This window comes from Leiobunum rupestre, chromosome 9 (assembly GCF_980474605.1).
Source record: "Leiobunum rupestre chromosome 9, qqLeiRupe1.1.hap1, whole genome shotgun sequence".
Taxonomy (NCBI): Eukaryota; Metazoa; Arthropoda; class Arachnida; order Opiliones; family Sclerosomatidae; genus Leiobunum; species Leiobunum rupestre.
In genome coordinates this window covers 22,827,611-22,848,213 of record NC_143392.1, presented here as the reverse complement: position 1 = coordinate 22,848,213, position 20,603 = coordinate 22,827,611, and the positions used below count along the sequence as shown (strand labels likewise).

The window sequence follows — 20,603 nt, the reverse complement described above, 5'->3', positions numbered from 1 at the left end:
AACTTATGATATTCTGAATAAATTAAAATTGGTCGTTTCGTCTCAATTATTTTAATTATAATTAAAATTTTATACCGGGCGGGATAGAAATGGGTTAATATTTTTAACAAATAACTCTAAATTGCGGAGATATATCTTTAAGGGTTATCTCGATAAATTAATACCACTAGGGACAATTCTTCCGAGGAGAGGTATATTTTGGCTTGCCAACTTGTTTAGGCTGATTTCGAGATTTTGAAACTGATTTTCGCCAAATTTTGGAATTTTTAAGTTGATTTCAAGATTTTCAAAATAATTTTTTCTTTAGAGTGTACGAGATTTGTACTAATGTCGAACCCCTCAATTTTTGAACGATGTTGTAATATAGTAGTATATAATAATAATAATAATAATCAGATAGGCTGATACCCAAGGCACCACCTTAGGCCCAAGTCATCGAGTCTATAGTATACGTAGTTTGTACACGATAAAGCTTACGTTCTTAACCTGTCTATTAATTTTAAATATATGATCACGGAAAATAAGGTTCATTAAAGTATACACATATTTAATACGCGGTCAGACTAGTATAAAATAACTAAAAAATTCTTATTTAGAATACCTTTCAAAAATCACATATCTCGACTTACTTGAGTTTGGAATTATCATTTTTTCTTAATCGGGGTTTTTACATAATCGATTAATCGTAGAAATTTACTGACCGTTTTCTAAGCTTAAATGCCCCATTTTTACTTAACTGTAAAACGTACCAGATGGCGCTAGTTTGTCAAACGCGGACCAAGAACTTAAGGAGACTAACTGCCCTGGCTCAAAGTAGCGGCCGAGATACGGATAAATCATGGCTAATTTTAGTTCATTTCGAACAAACTTGGGGTCGCTGCAGTCTATTTCTAAGTTCTGACCTTCTCACGTTGCGATAGTTGCGCTGAATTCTTAAAGCTCTTTTTGACTTAACGTACAGCATCTAGGTTTTCGATTTACGCCACGCCTAACGTCTGGAAAAAGCTGGAAGGTGTTATCCCATATAAACGAATTCCCATTCGACCGAATAAATATATAGCCTATATTTATTTATATATTAGTTACCTGAAATTTTTATGCAATAGGAAAAATCGTCCTATAAAACCTATAACTTTGAAAAATCGTCCTTTAAAACCCTATAATTTAAAAAGGTCCTATAAAATCCTATAATTAAAAGTCCTATAAAATCCTATAATTAAAAAGTCGTATAAAATCCTATAATTTAAAGTCCTATAAAATCCTATAATTTAAAAAGGTCCTATAAAATCCTATAATTTAAAAAGGTCCTATAAAATCCTATAATTTAAAGTCCTATAAAATCCTATAATTAAAAAGTCGTATAAAATCCTATAATTTTGTAAAAATTCCCATAAAATCGTATAATTTTGAAAAATAGTCATATAAAATCCTGTAATTTGGAAAAATTCCTATATTTTTGCAGACATAGTCCTATAATTTAGAAAAAATAGTCCTATAAAATCCTATAATTTTGAATAAATAGTCCTATAAAATCCTTTATTTTTAGAAATAGAATCCTATTTTTCCTATAAAAAATTTGAAGGTTTGAGTGGGGGGCCCTGCTAGTGTAATCGCAATACACAATCGCGGGCTCTCTCCATGAAAACAGAGGCTATAAATGCACCCGCATATTCTCAGATAAACTGAGTAAATTTTTAGTCGTGGTTGTGCGATCTCGGAGAATTTCTACTAACTAATTCGGGCTATTTTGTTCGGGGTGAACGCAAAGTCTATAAATGTAACAGTGCGATTTTCCGTTTGCAGAACTGATGTTGTCGTCCGAAGCGGGACATTAAGTGGGCGTCTTCGGCTGGAGCAGGACGCTTGGAGCGAACGGCAGCGAAAAGGTAGGAGCATTCCCAGTTATCTTCTTCCGTCGCCAGGAGTCGCGCGAAAGTGTATTTTGGGAGATGTTTGGCCTCCTTGCCTTTTTATTCGCGACCCCCCGATGGGCTCGCTGCAACAACATTATCCTCGTCATGGATCTCGCTATCTCTGCTATTTTTCGTCTGATCCGCCATCCACGCGAACTCGTTCGTTATTGTCCCGCACGGGTTTGTACGTCAAAAATTTACCGTTACGCGCCACTCGTTCGTTACATGACGAAAGATTTTGATGTATGACGAGAGCGGACGATAGATGTTGCTGATGACTTACGTCCGCTTCCAACTAGTTTGGTTTTGGAGTTAACTTTTGCCCAAAATAGTTTATTTTTCGTACAAATATTTTAAGGCTAACTTTTACTGACGTCCAAACTGACAAGGAGAGAACCCGAGTTGTTTATTGCCGATTTTGTTCGAAGTCGGCCGTAATGTAGACCTACTTGATATATTAAATTTCCCAAAAGGAGACGTTGCACTACCCATTCGATTTGCCATGGCAATCGAAAATGTTTTTGAACACTTAAAACAAAAAAATCTCCATCGGATTTTCGAAAATGAAAAACATTAAAATCACGAAATGGGTAATTTGGATCACATTTAGGTAAATTTCATCAATTATGGGTAAAATAAGGAAAAAATCTTGTTTTGTATTCAGTGGTCTAACCATTTTCAGTTGCCATGACAAATCGAATGGGTAGTGGAACGTCTCCTTTTGGGAAATTTAATACTTCATATAGGTCTACATTACGCCCGACTTTGAACAAAATCGACAATAATAATAAATAATAATAAATCTCGGGTACTCTCCTTGTGAGTTCAACGGAGTGGAAACTACTCGGTATATAATTGAAGCGCACCCTACCAAACAAGAGGGTTATACTCCCTTTAATCGTACGAAAAATTTGCAAATGTCAGACGCCTAGTTTAAATCAGAAGTTCAAGGTGAAATTAATTAAAAGAAATACTATTGTTGTTAATTTTCCGGAAATGTTCCGGAAACTTGTCCGCAAATCGGAAAAATAACAAGTTGGCAAGCCAAAATATACCTCTCCTCGGTAGAATTGTCCCTAGTGGTATTAATTTCTCGAGATAACCCTTAAAGATATATCTCCGCAATTTAGAGTTATTTGTTAAAAATATTAACCCATTTCTATCCCGCCCGGTATAAAATTTTAATTATAATTATAATTAAAATAATTGAGACGAAACGACCAATTTTAATTTATTCAGAATATCATAAGTTAAGTAGTTACAACAGTAAGTTAGACGTACTATAACAATGCACAATTGAATTAAACCCTTTTACAGAACAGGTTTATCAGTTAAATATAATACGACGCACATTTTAATGAAAGAAATATCTACAGAGGCTTTTTGGAATTACTCGCTTACGAAATACTTGCCGCATCTTTAACGCTCATTTTATTTCAACACTCGCCCTTGATGAAGATACCGTAGATATCTGGTAGTGGACGACTCGTTCACTTCCTGTTGACGTTGTGACGCATACCACATGAAAAAGACCAATGCCGTCCAATTTCCAATATCATATAATGACTCGCACACCCAAGAAATCGTAGATATCCAAATATCCACACCAAATGTATTTACAAGAAGCAAAAACCTTACCATCAACAAAGCACAGAGAGCCACTTGACTAACCGCCAGCTTTTAAAGCAATTAACGTTAAATTATCTCCTTTGAATTAACAGAACTATATATAGGTCGTTAAGAAAGTGGACCACCCACAGGGTCTACCCTTTAACCCTCTAATCTCGGCTGACTGCGCTAAAACAAGATTTAACCTTTAAAAAATACCAGATTAGGCCTTCATAAATTCATTAATAAAAAAAGACTTTATTACCTATTATGCTTACGATGCCTGTCTTAATTTCAGTGAATCTAAGCAGCTATCGGTGGTTCTGTGGTAGAGCGCTCGACTGCCAAGCCGAATGGTCTGGGTTCGAAACCTGGGTGGCGCATTTGTTTTTAATCAATAGAGAAACGCTAAATTAGAATTTCTTCGATGCAATAATTTCAATTTCAATTCTATTTCAATTAAACCAAAATTTCGTACTCTATTAAATACGCTTCCGATAAAGCTGAAGGTCTAATTTTCAAAAAGGCGTAACAAGTGTCGGTGGTTCTGTGGTAGAACGTCCGCCTGTCAATCAGGAGGTCTCGGGTTCAAATCCCGCCCGATGCGATCGCAAATTGATACTAAGACGAATACCGTGTACAACTGGTGGAAACCCTGCCATTGAACGTTGAGAGGTAGCATTACACTCAGCACTCGGTCCGTCCCAAAGTCATTAAGAAGAAGTTGGAGAGAAAACGCCCATATAAACACAACAGACTCAACATGCACATCCATCAGAACACAAACACAACAAATTCATAAACATTACAAAAACCGTAATACACCAAACCGTCACGACGGTGAGCGAAAAAACACCATCCAAACCAAACCGCAAATGCGTCCGTTAACGCTCACCGTCGCACGGTGGTTTTGCCAACCCTTTGAGAAACTGCGTACGCAGTGATTACACTTTGCACCGAAAATGCGAACGCGTTCGCAGTCCTGACAGACAGACACACCCACAGACCCACCCACAGACCCACAGACAGACACGGTCGTTGTATAACCCCTCCTAGGGGACTTTGTCCCCTCGGAGAGGTAAAAATTGATACATAAATCACTTTTGAACGGTTTTTTGATGTTTTTAACTTTTTATCGATATAAAATGTCTAATAACAGTAAACATACTACAAAACATTAATAGTGTTACATTGTTAATCAGTTTAAACTAGTCTAGAGGCTTAGTTTTACTTTTAGATTCGACGAAATGAGGCGAAAATGGCGCTTTATTTAAATTTGCAAACAATACTAGACTAATCATGGAATGAAAACTTTTTTAATTTTTTTTCGGAAAAATACGGAACATTTTCCGGGAAAAAGGCCTCGGTCATTTTCCGACTTACAACACTAAGAAATACCATCATTACTTCAAGCAGAAAGAAAAACCTGGTGTCGATACTAAAATTAAAAATAGTTTTTTAAATTTGGGAGGCAAATATAGTTCCAAGTTTCGTATGTCAGAGGGAACGGACCCAAGCGCCGTTTTGGGAACAATGCGGGCGGGGGGAGAATTAATGCGTGAAAGAGGCAACGGCTGGAAAAACGATTCATTAATTTTGAATAATAAGATTTGGCGGCTCGGTGATATAAATACCGCGCCCTTTTTACCACCACTATTTGCATAAAAACAATGAGGAGAATTTGGCGCTAGAATAAGGGGGGCGAATATTTAATTAATTGAGGCGGTGCGTGTCCAAGGACCCTCTCCCCCTAAATTACTCGAGTTTTGATTAAAAATTAAAATTCCTTTTTTCAATCATTTGTTCCTATTATTTGAAAGCTCTTTCTTACTATACATATGGCGTTACATTGTGTGTCGGAATAAAATTTTCAACCAAATATTTAGAATTTTTTAAACTTTTTCATTAGGGCGAAAATTGCGGTAAATCAGTAAATACTCATGTAAAAACCTATTATCTCTTTAATTTGAGATATTTACTATTTCAATTTTTTCACTAGGGGATAATTAAAGTAAATCGGTAAATACCGCTATCCCATTACAAAAAGAAAGTTTCTTTATTTTGATTAACATTATTTCTTACGTTAATCTAAGTGCAGGGCTCCCAGAGTTCCTATAATTCCTATAAATTCAATATGCTCCTATAATTTCCTATTTTCTCAAAATTGTTCCTATAAATTCCTATTTTTTCGAAATTTTCTAGTTTTTCTATAGCTATATCCAGAAATTCCTATAATTTTATAAGAAATGTATTAGAAAACAGTCTTAACGTTTGGGAAAAATTTGCCTTCTAAATAGAGCTTAGCTCTGGCTTAGGTCCGGTGTTCCCGAAAACATCAACGGTTGGGCTGGCAGAGTTCTTATCAATTCCTATAGTTTCAATAAACTCCTATAATTCCTAGAATATTTAAAAAAAATCGCTGGTAGCCCTGTAAGTGGGGTCTACTAGTGTATCTCAACCTGTAATGATTTTGGCGGGTTAAAAATTTACATTATATAATTATCTAACTAACTACTAACTCGAAATTTTAGAAATTGGCGTTTACTAGGTTTTGCCTTTGAACAATATATCTACAGTGTATAATTTTTACATCGAAGTTACCCTACAAGTTTTCTAGACCTGGTTAAACCTGTCTATTGAATGAACAAACGAAGTGAGCTGACACTATTAGTAAACTAGAAATCTTGGTATTTTTCCTGACGTCGTAACTAACTCTAGATTACTCCAAAAAAGTTGACATTTTACTAATACATATAAACTATAATATAACTCTAGATTACTCCAATACATCTAAACTATAATATAACTCTAGATTACTCCAATACATCTAAACTATAATATAACTCTAGATTACTCCAATACATTTAAACTATAATATAACTCTAGATTACTCCAATACATCTAAACTATAATATAACTCTAGATTACTCCAATACATCTAAACTATAATAATCAAACAATCAGCTAGGCTAATATCCAAGATCCAAGTCATCTAGCGACCTTTAAAGCCTTTTAAATCAGGTGGCCGGGTTACAATGCGTAGGAGGGTGGTGGCGAGCCAACAGCTCCCTACACTCGCTATTACCGTTAACTTCTACAAGTTTTTATGGAAAGGGGAAACCGAAGAACTCCGGGGGGGGGGAAGTAGGGAGAGAACTTGCAAACTCAACGCGAAAGGAGTGGTTCCGATTTTTAACCCAGTGCCACAAGCGGGGATCGTACCCGGCTCCTCTTGCTGCGAGGCGAAAGCGCTAACTACTCCGTCACCCCACCTTAGTGTAATTCCGTAGCATAACTTTTTGAAAAAGTAAATCGTTTGTGTAGATAGGCACCACAAAAATATTTGGTTTTGTGTAAAACAGGGTTGCCACGGTACCTGGAAAACCTGGAATTCCTGGAAAAGTCAAGGAAGTTTAATATAGGTCTAAAAATCAGGGATGTCGGAATTTTAAAAATTAGTCTAAAAATCAGGGATGTCGGAATTTTAAAAATTAGTCTAAAAATCAGGGATATGTCGGAATTTTAAAAATTAGTCTAAAAATCTGGGAAATGTCAGGGAATTTTAAAAATTAGTCTAAAAATCAGGGAAAAGTCAGGGAATTTTAAAAATTAGTATAAAAATCGGGGAAATGTCAACGAATTTTAAAAATTAGTCTGAAAATCGGGGAAATGTCAACGAATTTTAAAAATTAGTCTGAAAATCTGGGAAATGTCATGGGATTTAATTTCGGTTGCAAATAGGAAACATTTACTAAAATATAGGTTAAAAATAAGTCAGGTAAAATCTCCGGAGATGGTCAGGGAAAACCTGTAAAAGTCGGGGAATTTGATTGTGAAAAAACTGTGGCCACCCTGTAAAATATTGTTAACAAGCTTCTACCTTTAGCTACGATCAAAGTGTATATTTTCGCATCAGCTATTAAGCGTATCTCCGAAATAGTATCGATCGGTACGCCGCGTACTCGTTCGACCGAACAGATTGAACTAAACATGGGCCGGAGACATCCATTTGGGATATTATTCCGTATCCGGGCTCGTCATTTCCAAAGAGACTTTTGAGGCAATTTCGGATGGTGTCCTATTCTATTCTAAGACACCCAAGAAACGTATTCGTCCGGGCTTCCTATCTAATGACACGTGACCTTTCCGGGTGTACTATCTTTCCGGGAATATCACCCCGGGTCGCGTCCAGCGCCAAAAAGTGTAGAAGCGTCGAACCTCGAGAGGTTTCTTCGAAATGAGAATGATGAGGCAGTCGGCGAAGAAACCGGCCCCGTAAAGTCGTCTTCTCGGGATAGTGTCGCCTTCGTTCCAGCGGCGGAGGGTTAGACGTCCCTCATTTGGTATAAATAGCTCCTCCGTTTCCTTTTTTTCTCTTCCATAAATGTATAAGAGAGCAACGATACGTCTTTCAAGGCACGCTCCGGCGGATTCCAACAACTTAAGACGTCGTTGTAGCTTGTCTTTGGTTCCAGGCTGGGACTGGGTATTATCCCTACTCGGAATGTGGGACTGAATATTAAAGTGGAAAACTATCGTTTTTCTGGCCAATCTGGATGGGCTACGAATGGGGTAAAAATATCCCCGACGTGCGAGTCTCATTTCGACCCTTTTTATTTCAAGGAAACGAGCCCATTTTTTGGGTGACTTTGTTTAAACGTCTTCGCAGCTTGTGACCAAATTGAGAATTTGTTTCAGTGGAAATAGTTTCGGGTTTTCGTAGACTGTGAAGGAAAACTAAATATGTTAAGAAACTACGATGTATTTAACGAATTTAATTCAGGCTTTTTTGTAATTTAATTTAGTTTTTAGGAATTTATTTTTTGATGATTTCTTTTATGAATTTTATTTTATTTTTCATAATTTAGTTTAGGCTAGTCTTTTTTAAGAATTTTTTTCCAAATTTAGTTTTGGCTAGTCTTTTTTTATGAATTTCATTTTTTTTCTCAATTTAGTTAAGGCTAGTCTTTATTTTAAGAATTTCATTTTTTTCTAAATTTATTTTTGGCTAGTCTTTTTTTAAGAATTTCATTTTTTTTCTAAATTTAGTTTTGGCAAGCCTTTTTTATTAATTACATTTTTTTTCTAAATTTAGTTAAGGCTAGTCTTTTTTTCTAAATTTAGTTAAGGCTAGTCTTTTTTTTATGAATTTCATTTTTTTTCTAAATTTAGTTTTGGCTAGTCTTTTCTTATGAATTTTTTTTCTAAATTCAGTTTTGGCTAGTCTTTTTTTTATGAATTGTTTTTCTAAATTTAGTTTGGGCTAGTCTTTTTTATGAATTTGATGTTGTGGTTGGTGTTTTTTAATTTTGGTTTTTGATATAAAAATCTACAAAGTTATTTTAATTTTAAAAATAAAGAAATCTTCGCTCGCTCAACCAATTACTAAACTAAATTTTCATTAAAAACCTGGATTTTCACTTCATAAGTACTTGAAACCTACATTTTCTTGTAATTTTAATGGAATTTATTCTTTATTTTGCCAAAAATATCTGCTATAAAATCCTTAAAAACGACTACAAATTGAAATTTCCTATTTTTCCTGTAAGATTTTTTTTGAATTATCTGTGATCAGCCTGTTACTTTTAAAGACTTACAATGTACAAGTATTATTGGTCTCAATTTGGGGAAAGTAGACACTGTCGTAATCGTCTACTTGGGTTCCTCCGTCGCTGGGAACAATATTCGGTTCGTATTCCGGAGAAAACAAAGTTTTTAATGATTTTCTGGGCAAAACGAATATGTAAATTAGTTCTTAACCGTAGCGAAGCGTACAGGAGAAATTTGAATATAGATGAATAGCTTCCTCCTTTTTGATAAAGCATTTCTCCATTCCGCGGACTTAGGATCTCTCCGGGTTTTTTTTCCTGATTTGAAACTCGGAAAGCAATGTATAATAATAAACTTTACGTATTCTCCTCTATCTATCGCTGGGAATATTTTTTATTAGAGCGCGCGAAAGGATTGAAAGGGAAAAGAGAGAGTGACGCGGAAGAAGGACGATATGACGAGTAAAATCTTTCGCCAGTTGTTTCCAACTTCCGGCACCAGGGGTTCCCGTCGCTTTCACCCACGATTATTTTTCTTCTTTGTGTCCTCGTTTCCCAGGCGAATAAAATCTAATAGGTTTTGGCCCTCTTTAAAAATTCTCCACAAAGGCCTAAGACGTTTCTCATTCTTGTTCGTCTTTTTTGTTTCTTTTCGTCTATTTAGCTGTATTTTCCCACTCGTGTTTTGCGGTCTTTATTGGGCGATGCTGTAACGAAATTATACTTAAATTAATGTACGCTATGTTCGGTTTCGGGAGTGGGAGGGTTTGTTGAAGGGTTTTTTTTCTGTTCTATTAAGTCTGAACCTTTAGCTATCTTAAAGACACTTACACTTGCTTGGATTTATCCCTATAATCAGGAATCCATAGCTATACTTGAAATGTTATCGCGGCAGATTTTAGTCTCGATGTGGCTGACGGTTTTTTTTTGACGTCACTATGTTAACATAACAAACAACAACGTGAGAGGGGATTTGTTTCTCTCGTAGGCGGGGCCAAAGCCGTCAGAGTGATCTTACCATACGCGATACGCCAGGATAAGCATTTCAAGTATAATATATGAGGCAACTGAGAAGTTGCACATTTTCTTGAAAAAATAGATTTTGCCTAATGTAAAATTAACCCCAAAATTTTCAAATCTGTTCTGGGAAATATGAAAAACCTCTTCGGGTAAATCTGCGAACAGCCCTCTTTTGTGAAATATGAAAAACCTTTTTTAGGGAAATCTGAGAACATCTCCTTTTTAGGGAAATATAAGAACAGCTCCTTGTTAGAGAAATCTGATAACATCCCCCTTTTTTTGGGAAATAGGAAAAATCCCATATAAAACCTAGAAGATCAATTTTAATATACCAAACTCGGATCGAAATTATACCTCAAAACCTGAAAAATCTTATTTTTAACATAATACAGGGTTGCCACAGTATACCGGGAAAACCTGGATCTAAATGTCAGGGAATTTTAAAAAATAGTCAAAAAATCAGGGAAATGTCAGATAATTTAATTTTGGTTGCAAATAAAAAAATCCTTACTAAAAATGGGTAAAAAAAAATAAAAAAATTTGGCACAAAATAAGTCAGGGAAAATTTCAGGAGATTGTCAGGGAAAGTCGGGGAATCTGATTCTGAAGAAACTGTGGCAGCCCTGTAGTAATAATAATAATAGTGTATTGGTTAATTTAAAGCGCTAAAGCGTAATTGAAAATCTGCCAGTAGTAAATGAAAACCGTAGCCGTTTTCCGCCGCCTCGGAGTTATCTCTAAGAGTCCAGCGGAATTTTTCCGATAAATTATATATATTCTTTCTTTTTTTCTTCTTCTCCTGCCGTATTTTTGGGCCCGATTGAAGGAGTGGAAAAATAGTTTGAGAACCCCGGGAGATTGGGTCCCCGTCGGGACCACAAGTGCACCAGCTCAGGAGAGGGGGGGGGGGGAGAATAACAGCTATAGAAAACCTCGGCACTATATTTGGAAGTGAGGGGGGCGGGGGCTTTTCCTACCTAGAAATTTTGGAACGTCAGCGATTTCTCTTCTCTCGGCTCGTTGCGGCTGTATTTCCCCCTCCATAAATTCCATTCCTCAGCTGGCATCGACTCTCTCGTCTGGCCACCGCATTTTGCATATCCAAGAAGGCATTTGGACATTTACTCGGGCTGCCTATTGGCCCACGGTTTCGGGCAATTATCGCCCAATTCAGTTCCCGTAATTGATCCTCGCAAATTAGCATCGACTACATTTACCCGCGGCGGAGTCAACTCCTTGTCCAAAGACGGAAACCGGTTAATGTGACGAGGTTCATTGTAGTCGACGAGTTTAGAAAGTGGTTTTGGACTTTCAGGGGGATTTCATTTATCAATTACATCCCTAAAAAGTAACTAAGTGTATTAAAGCGAATGGCAATTACCAGGGCCCGGCTTGGAACAAACTTGGTTACTAACTTACTACTCTTTTTGGGGCCAGGAATTTATTTTACCGGGGCCCGGGCCCGCTCTCGGTGGCCATGCTTTTCTATATTACACAAAAAAGACCCCGTATACTATCGGCCCCTAATAGGTGGTTTCTTTTCGCTTGTGCCGGGATTTCGGAGTAGGGTAAGAAGAGTAGGGCTATGACGTCATTTTACTCCTATTCTGTGGTGGCGAATAGTTCGAGTCGGAGTAAAAACGTTTTCCCAAAATGGCTGCCTGAGGCCTTTTCAGCGGATAAATTCTGGCTAGCAGACGACCAAATCCGATTTACTATTTTACACCTCCTTTCCAGAAGGAGTAAAAAGAGTAGCCCTAATACTCCGGAACAAGCGAATAGTTTATAGGCCGGAGTAATTCTCATCCCCGGAACAGGCGAATAAAACGTTTTAGGGTAAAAAGAGTACACTTTTAGTCCGAGAACAGGCGAAAAGAAACCACCTATTGTCACCACAAAAAGTATTTCAATTTTAATTCCAAACGAGAAGCAAATTCTCAGTTTAACCTAGGAGCCATAAACACAGCACCTCACACAAGGAGAACACAACCCGTCAGAAGTGGTGCATTTTCTTGCGTACATTTGTCATTGGTTAGACGCTTTAGCGCTTGCTGCCGTCGGAAGAGGAAAATTCGGAAATTGTCTTCCCCCTTTCCGTAAAACGCTCAATTTAAAGGCTCGTCCAATGAAATTTGTACGCAACACTGCGTTAGCGTGTTTAAAGACTAGCCGCATTCTCCTTGTGTTTGTTGCTCTTAGGTTTAACCGGCGAAAAACTTACTCGTGACTTTTTCAAAAATACTGAATCTACTACAATTTATTTTGATAAACATAATGCAATAGGTGCTTTTTCGTTTTTTAACATTTTTGTCCAATAGTTGATTTTATAAAATGTCTTTACGCTTGCCCAACTTGTTGAAATGTTGCCCTGGAATAGTTCAGCCAATGCGTAAGAATGAGTTCATAAACTCTTTAGTGGGAGAGAAAATGGATCCACAGCTGAAGCGGGGAGGCAACATTTCAACAAGATGGCCAAGGTTATTTTATAAAAAGAACTATTGAAAACGTTTTATTTTACGAAATAGCCTTTCACGCTAAACCTCAGTCATAAGACGGTGAACGTGTTCACCGCGAGAGACTAGTACTCTAAAGCGATGCCGAATGCGCGTAAGCTTTGGAAATCACAACCAATCGGGCCTAATGCAAAAACTAGAGAATTCTTATTCAGAATTTATTTCAAAAATCGCGTATCTCAACTTGCTTGACTTTGACTCTCATGTCCTCGGAAAGCAAAAACCACATCTATTTATACTGCTAATATTATTAGTCTGATACATAAACCTTATGATTTTATGAAAACACGTTTGTAAATAAAAAATCATATATTTATTTTCTAATATTATTTCATCGGTAAAATAGACTTTATCAATAGGTAAATATCCCTACGCGGTGTAGTTTTTACATTTTGCATCTTAAAGAGAAGTGAATGTTCAACTTTGATCCACATCCGCGATTTGGCGGGAAATTCGCGCTTAACGGAATCCGCCTAAAGAAATACTTATGATGCATGAGTATATTATAAACTTCGGATATAACACTTTTTTTTTGCTTAAATTTAGCAAGGCCCCCAGAGGTCCTATAGTTCCTATAAAATAATATATTTTCAAAAATGTCCTATAACATCCTATATTTTTAATAAAATCCCTAAAAAGTTGTATAAAATCCTATAATTTAGATATTTTGCCCATTTCAAATCCTGCCACTCTGTTAAATTGCTAGATTTAGCTATAAGATAAATTCCTATACCAAGTCATTCTAGTCTATACTTTTGTTATTGTTAACATGGTTAGCTACTAGTATATTTTTCTGATGAAATGGTTCAATAGTTTCTATTTTTTAGTGAAAATCTAAGATTTATTTCACTAAATATAGATTTTCTTTTTAAATGCATAAAGTTAGTAAATGAAATAGCATATTTAGTCCTATAAAATCCTATAATTTGAAAAAAATAGACCTATAAAGTCTAGAAATATAATCCTATTTCTCCTATAAAAAATTTGAAGATTTGAGTGGTTGCCCTGATTTTGGGATAGGGACTAGGGCTATTCAGCCATGCAGCCCAAAATAATCATTACTGAATAGTGATACTATTTTTTATTAAAGTCGTGACTAGTCATGTATGAGAAGAGTTTCTGTTTAAACAGGGCAACCGAGCCCACTGACACCATCTCTTCGGGTAGGTTGTTCCATAGAATAATTGCGCGGCGAAAGATCGAGAATTTAGTAGAATCGCGTTTGGATATATACATTGCCTGCTTGCACATTGCCGAAAATTAGCTATTGCGTTGTATAGGGTACTCTCCTAAGTAGCGCGGGACGTGTTACAACGGTACGAGTACGAGTTACTTAGCGCGGTCACTATATCGATTTGGGCCCAGAAATTAAGCATTTAGTATCTCAAACTGGGAAAGAACCGTATAGGGTAATCTATGAATAGCATAAATTGTATAAACTCTTTTCAACCATGAATATCGAACTATATCATTACTCTTTCTCAGGGTTCGTACACGAATTTTAAAATGGTTCCAAAAAGTCAGGGAATTATAAAATGGTTCCAAAAAGTGAGGGAATTATAAAATGGATCCTAAAAGTCAGGGAATTATAAAATGGTTCCAAAAAGTGAGGGAATTATAAAATGGATCCTAAAAGTGATTGAATTATAAAATGGATCCTAAAAGTCAGGGAATTATAAAATGGATCCTAAAAGTGATTGAATTATAAAATGGATCCTAAAAATGATTGAATTATAAAATGGTTCCGAAAAGTCAGGGAATTTGAAAATGGTTCCAAAAAGTCCGGGAATTTGGAAATTAAAACAAATTAGGGAGAAGTCGGGGAATTTGAAAATGGTTTCAAAAAGTCCGGGAATTTGGAAATTAAAACAAATTAGGGAGAAATCGGGGAATTTGAAAATGGTTCCAAAAAGTCCGGGAATTTGGAAATTAAAACAAATTAGGGAGAAATCGGGGAATTTTAAAATGGTTCGAAAGATTTAGTGTAAAGTTGGGGTATTTGAAAATGGTTTTAAACATTTTGGGAAAAGTCGAAGGAATTATAAAATGGTTCCAAAAAGTCAGTGAATTTTAAAATGGTTCAAAAACAATTAGGGAAATCCAGTGAATTTGAAAATGGTTCCAAAAAGTCAGTGATATGCCAGGAAATTTTGAAATGGACCCAGAATATAAGGCCAATAATTTTTTGTAGATGTATTAAAAATACGTATGAAATATTTTGCAAGATTTTACCTCAAACCGTTGATTTATTGTACCAAAATGGTCAGGGAAAACCTGAAAAATCTACCAAATTTATGCCAAAAAGTTTGTACGAAGCGTAGTTCAAGTTTTCTACCGTTTGCGTTTCACGTAATCACTTCAGCAAATCCGGTGACTCGATCTACGAAAACGAAACGTTTCCGGGATTGCGTGATTTAATGTGGGAGCCGGGTTCGATCCCAACTTGTGGCACTGGGTGAAAACTCGGAACTACTCCTGCGTAGAGTTTGCAAGTTCTCTCCCCACTGGTTGAAGGGGTTTTCCCCCTAGTTCTTCGGTTTTCCCTTCCATAAAAACTTGTAGAGGTTAACGTTAATAGTTAGTGTAGGGAGCTGTTGGCTCGCGTGGCATTATGGGCTTACCACCACCCTCCTACGCATTGTAACCCAGCCACCTGTTTAAAGGCATAATAAGTCGCTAGATGACTTGGGCCTAAGGTGGTGCCAAGGGTATTAGCCTAGCTGATTATTATTATTATACTGAAAAATAAACGAGATCAAAAAATATATTAGTAACGCGTACTTATAATTCTTAGAAAAATATCCCTACTACTACAAAATCCTTTGCTGATCATTATAAAAATTATTTGCTGTTAATATTTTTAAAATCAAGTGATTCTTTTTTAATAAAATCATTTATTTAAATGAAAATGTACCAAAGTAGGTTCTCTAGCAATGTCAATTTAGAGCAAACTCAATTCAAATTTAATTTTTAATTAATAATTAAATTTATTGGAGGATCATTTAAATTTTAGTTTACACTACCGCTGCACTCCAATTATTAATAAATGTTTTAATAATTAATAAAAATCCGATTTTATAATAAAAATAAAAAATCAACAACCTATTTTCGTTCAATTCAAAATATTCGTATTACAATTTACGAAATAAATTTCGCTCTAAGCCTGGGCAATGAAACTAGCCAAGTTTGTAAATGTTGCCCATCAAAACCACTTTTGAGTGGCAGCGCGTGATAAATAAGCCCCTCCCATTCGATATTCATGTATGACATGAATTCATTCATGTAGACAGATATTGAATAGACTTTGAGGTTGCAATATCAATTGGGCAATTGGGTATGTGATATATCTGAAACCGTTTGATCCGAGTTATTAGATAGGCTAAGCCGGCAAACGTGAACGTGGAACTTGTAAGAGGCGCAGGCTATACACGCAAAGCTACACTCCTACAAGCTCCTCTTACACGTTTTCTGCCGCTGGCTTAACCCGTCTAACCTGGGCGAAAACCCGAAAGGATTCAACGCGAAACTTATAACACGGTGGTGCCGGCTTGTTATAAGTACTGCCCTACGTTTCAGAAACGCATTATCGACCATTTTTGACTTTTTGAGTTTGAATGCTCCTCATACTAATTTAGGGCGCTGATTCTTAATTTGAAGTATTTTTTTTTTCTATCTGGTCTAGTTTCCGAGATTTAAAAATGCAAAACTCCAAAAGTTTCGAAAATACTCCGCAAAAACGCCTTAATTAACGACCGTCGGAAATTTGCTGAAACGCATTATGTCGTTATTAACCAATAAGAGTCTTCATATCATATAATTTCGTCTGCTCTAATTTGTTCAGCGTAAGTCGTTGTCATATTTAGATTGAGGACTAAAATAAACCCATAACAATTAGTTTTCAGTTACCTAAATACGGTAGTTTTGTTATTTTTAATAAGAATTACAAAAATCGATGTATCTCAAAAATTCCATTTTTGGAGATAATGTGTTTCTGAAATATTTTACGTTCGTTGAACTTTTTATACGAAACAAAAAATAAATATTTTCAAAATAACATATGAAACGTAAAAAGTGTATACGCAGTCTTGAAGGTAGTTTGCCAGTGTAACCCGGCTCTTTTTAACCTCTTAAGTGGAGGTCATAGAAAGTTAAAGTAAAACCTTCCATCGGAAAGAAAGGTTAACTATTAAGGGAGATTCTCTGCAAACAAATTTTCCCGAGTTTGCAAATCTGAAACGTGCCTGTTAGGACTTTTCCGCCTAACTAAACGCGTTAAAGGTAGCCAGCTTTTTCTCCTTTTTATTATCCATCTCGCGCTAGCGCCCAAAGCTCCCGAAATTGGCACCCTTAAGTTCCCTACCACCGCACCGAGGCGTAGTTGGCCTTTCGTTCTTCTCCAGTTTATTAGATTAGAAGAAAACGAGGCTAGGACAGCGCCATCTGGAGAAGATTTTTGGCAAGTTTCAACTGGAGATTCTTTTCTAGTTCTTCGCTTGAAATGGCCTTTTAAATCATTTACCTGGCCGATATAGTCTTACGAAGAAACTCGAGTTCTTTACTTTCAACGGGATTAGTTTTTGATAGAACTCGACTCGCTCCAGTTTGTATCGAATTTGCCGGGGGGAAATGGAAGATTTAGGGTCAATGAGATTGAAGTTGATGACGGAGACCATTCTAGGGGAAAGTAGATGTATTTAGGACTAATCGAGAAATACATTTGATAAAAATCTACATTATTTTAATTTTTTAAAGTACACAAATTTAAATAAATGCCACGTAATAATACCAACATAAATTAATTAATACAATAAAAAAATTTAAATCAAAAAATTTATTTACCTTTGAATTGCAACGGACTCGTAAATGTATAGGGTGTATTCTCGTGACGTCATCATCGCTGTAGTGGAAGGCTAGTGTCATCCCCCTTTCCCCCATAACTATCTACCTTAGAGCAATGGCCGCCATCTTCTCGTGAATACCACCTATAGCAAAATCGAAATGAATTAATCCAACCAAAATATCAAATGATACGAACAATCCATATATGTCGTAAAATCTTGGAAAATAGAAATTAATTAATCCAACATAAATTTTTAAACCGGAAATTTAAAAAAATATTGTGATTTGAGATGCAACGAACAATCCATATATCCCTTTAAATCATAAGAAAATGAATTTTTATTTTTTTTTAAATAGAGCTAATACCCAAGGCACCACCTTCGACCACATAAGCAATGTTGCTTGTGCGTGATCAAGTAACAGGTGGCCGGGTTACAAACTTACAATGCGTTGGAGGGTGGTGGCAAGCCCTTCATGCCACGCGAGTCAACCGTCAGCTCCCTACACTTACTATTACCGTTAACCTCAGCAAGTTTTTATGGGAAGGGGAAGCCGAAGATATCGGGGAGAACCCCTTTAACCAGTAGGGAGATAACTTACAAACTCTACGCAGAAGGAGTGGTTCCGGATTTTCACCCAGTGCCACTAGCTGGGATCGAACCCGGCTCCTCTTGCTGCGAGGTGAAAGTGCTAACCACTCCGCCACCCCACCTTAATTAATCCAACAAATGTTAAAAATTCTACCCAAATAAAATTAATTAATTCAGCACACCCGTAAAATCTTGGCTATATAAAATTAATTCAACAAATGCGTAAAATCCTAACCAAGTAAAATTAATTCAACAAACCCGTAAAATGCTGCCCAAATGAATTAATTCAACAAATGCTTAAAATCCGGCCCAAATTAATTAATTCAACAAATGCGTAAAATTCTACCTCAAATTAAATTAAATCCAACACATGCGTAAAATCGTACCCAAATAAAATTAATTAATCCAACAAAAATATTTAAAACCGAAAATTAAAACATTTTTGACATTTGAATGCCAAACATCCCGTAAAATCCTAGAAAAATAATAAGTTATATCATCTATCGAACAAGTCTTATATCCCGCAAAACAAAATTAAAACTTCATGCTCCCAAAATTCCGCCTTTTAATTTTTTCCCGTCTGACCCTTCGAAATGACCCGTTTGTGACAGACGAGATTAGCGCGGGTCATCTCGATATTAAGGGAGCGATCGGGGCTAAAATTAGCATTTTAATAACATCTGCTAGATTAAATCTAAACGCGTAGGCCCGTTTCGTCTTAAAAACGTAACGAATCTGTCGAGACGCGCGGCCAACTGGCTAATGTATCGTCACAACGTAACAACGCCAACATTGTTCCGAGGCGCCGGCCTAACGCCCCCTCGTGGCGTTTATTCGTACCGCGCCCGTTTAAAATCGCCATTAATGTTCCACGCCGCCAGGGGGCCTCTCTACTCTTTCATTACGCCTTTTTTTCTGAATATTATTCACCGTGGAAAATGACGTTAAATATTTCTGGTTATTTCTATCGAGTCCTTTGTTTTTCAACCCTTTGCAACGACGCCGGCGACCACCTTCTTTTCAACTTCTTCCGCTCAAAGTGCGCTTTTTATTATTCTCTTCCAGATGCTCTTTTTCGCGGCTATTCTCTCGTCATTTGTAAGCGCTTGTTTTATTTAAATTGCCCAGACAACTGTTGTTCCTTTCGGTACATCGGGTGTGTGGGTGGATATACCATGTTTGCTCAATGGTTTTTATTTTGATCCATATAAAAACACTAAGATTTTAGTTCGTTTCTTACTGTAAGGGTCGTTGCCTCGAATTGTGTAAGTCTAATTATTTTTTCTGGTTTTTAGTCTGATTATTTTTTCTGGTTTTTAGTTTGATTATTTTTTCTGGTTTTTAGTCTGATTATTTTTTCTGGTTTTTAGTCTGATTATTTTTTCTGGGTTTTAGTCTGATTATTTTTTCTGGTTTTTCGTTTGATTATTTTTTTCTGGTTTTTAGTCTGATTATTTTTCTGGTTTTTAGAGTAGTTATTTTTCAGGTTTAGAGTGGTTATTTTTCAGATTTAGAGTCTGATTATTTTTCAGGTTTAGAGTCTGGTTATTTTTCAGGTTTAAAGTCTGGTTATTTTTCAGGTTTAAAGTCTGGTTATTTTTCAGGTTTAAAGTCTGGTTATTTTTCAGGTTTAAAGTCTGGTTATTTTTCAGGTTTAGAGTCTGGTTATTTTTTAGGTTTAGAGTGATTATTTTTCAGGTTTAGAGTCTGATTATTTTTCAGGTTTAGAGTGATTATTTTTTCTGATTTTTAGTCTGATTATTTTTATGGTTTTTAGTCTGATTATTTTTCCAGTATTTTAGAGTGATTATTTTTTCATGTTTTTAAGAGTCTGATTATTTTTTCATGTTTTTAAGAGTCTGATTATTTTTTCATGTTTTTAGAGTCTGGTTATTTTTCAGGTTTAAAGTCTGGTTATTTTTCAGGTTTAGAGTCTGGTTATTTTTCAGGTTTAGAGTCTGGTTATTTTTCAGGTTTAGAGTCTGGTTATTTTTCAGGTTTAAAGTCTGGTTATTTTTCAGGTTTAGAGTCTGGTTATTTTTTAGGTTTAGAGTGATTATTTTTCAGGTTTAGAGTCTGATTATTTTTCAGGTTTAGAGTGATTATTTTTTCTGATTTTTAGTCTGATTATTTTTATGGTTTTTAGTCTGATTATTTTTCCAGTATTTTAGAGTGATTATTTTTTCTGATTTTTAGTCTGATTATTTTTATGGTTTTTAGTCTGATTATTTTTCCAGTATTTTAGAGTGATTATTTTTTCATGTTTTTAAGAGTCTGATTATTTTTTCATGTTTTTAAGAGTCTGATTATTTTTTCATGTTTTTAGAGTCTGGTTATTTTTCAGGTTTAAAGTCTGGTTATTTTTCAGGTTTAGAGTCTGGTTATTTTTCAGGTTTAGAGTCTGGTTATTTTTCAGGTTTAGAGTCTGGTTATTTTTCAGGTTTAGAGTCTGGTTATTTTTCAGGTTTAAAGTCTGGTTATTTTTCAGGTTTAAAGTCTGGTTATTTTTCAGGTTTAAAGTCTGGTTATTTTTGAGGTTTAAAGTCTGGTTATTTTTGAGGTTTAGAGTCT

At 35.8% G+C, this 20,603-nt stretch overlaps 1 protein-coding gene across 4 annotated transcripts in view; it reads left to right on the top strand.

Moving 5' to 3' along the window:
• The window catches only part of Mcr (macroglobulin complement-related), a 357,065-nt gene that overhangs the window by 250,948 nt on the left and 85,514 nt on the right, over positions 1-20,603 (top strand). For all 4 annotated transcript variants that reach the window (XM_090158889.1, XM_090158887.1, XM_090158888.1 and 1 more), the window contains one exon: positions 1,804-1,886. The gene's annotated coding sequence lies outside the window, so the exon portion shown is untranslated. The remainder of the gene's footprint in view (positions 1-1,803; positions 1,887-20,603) is intronic.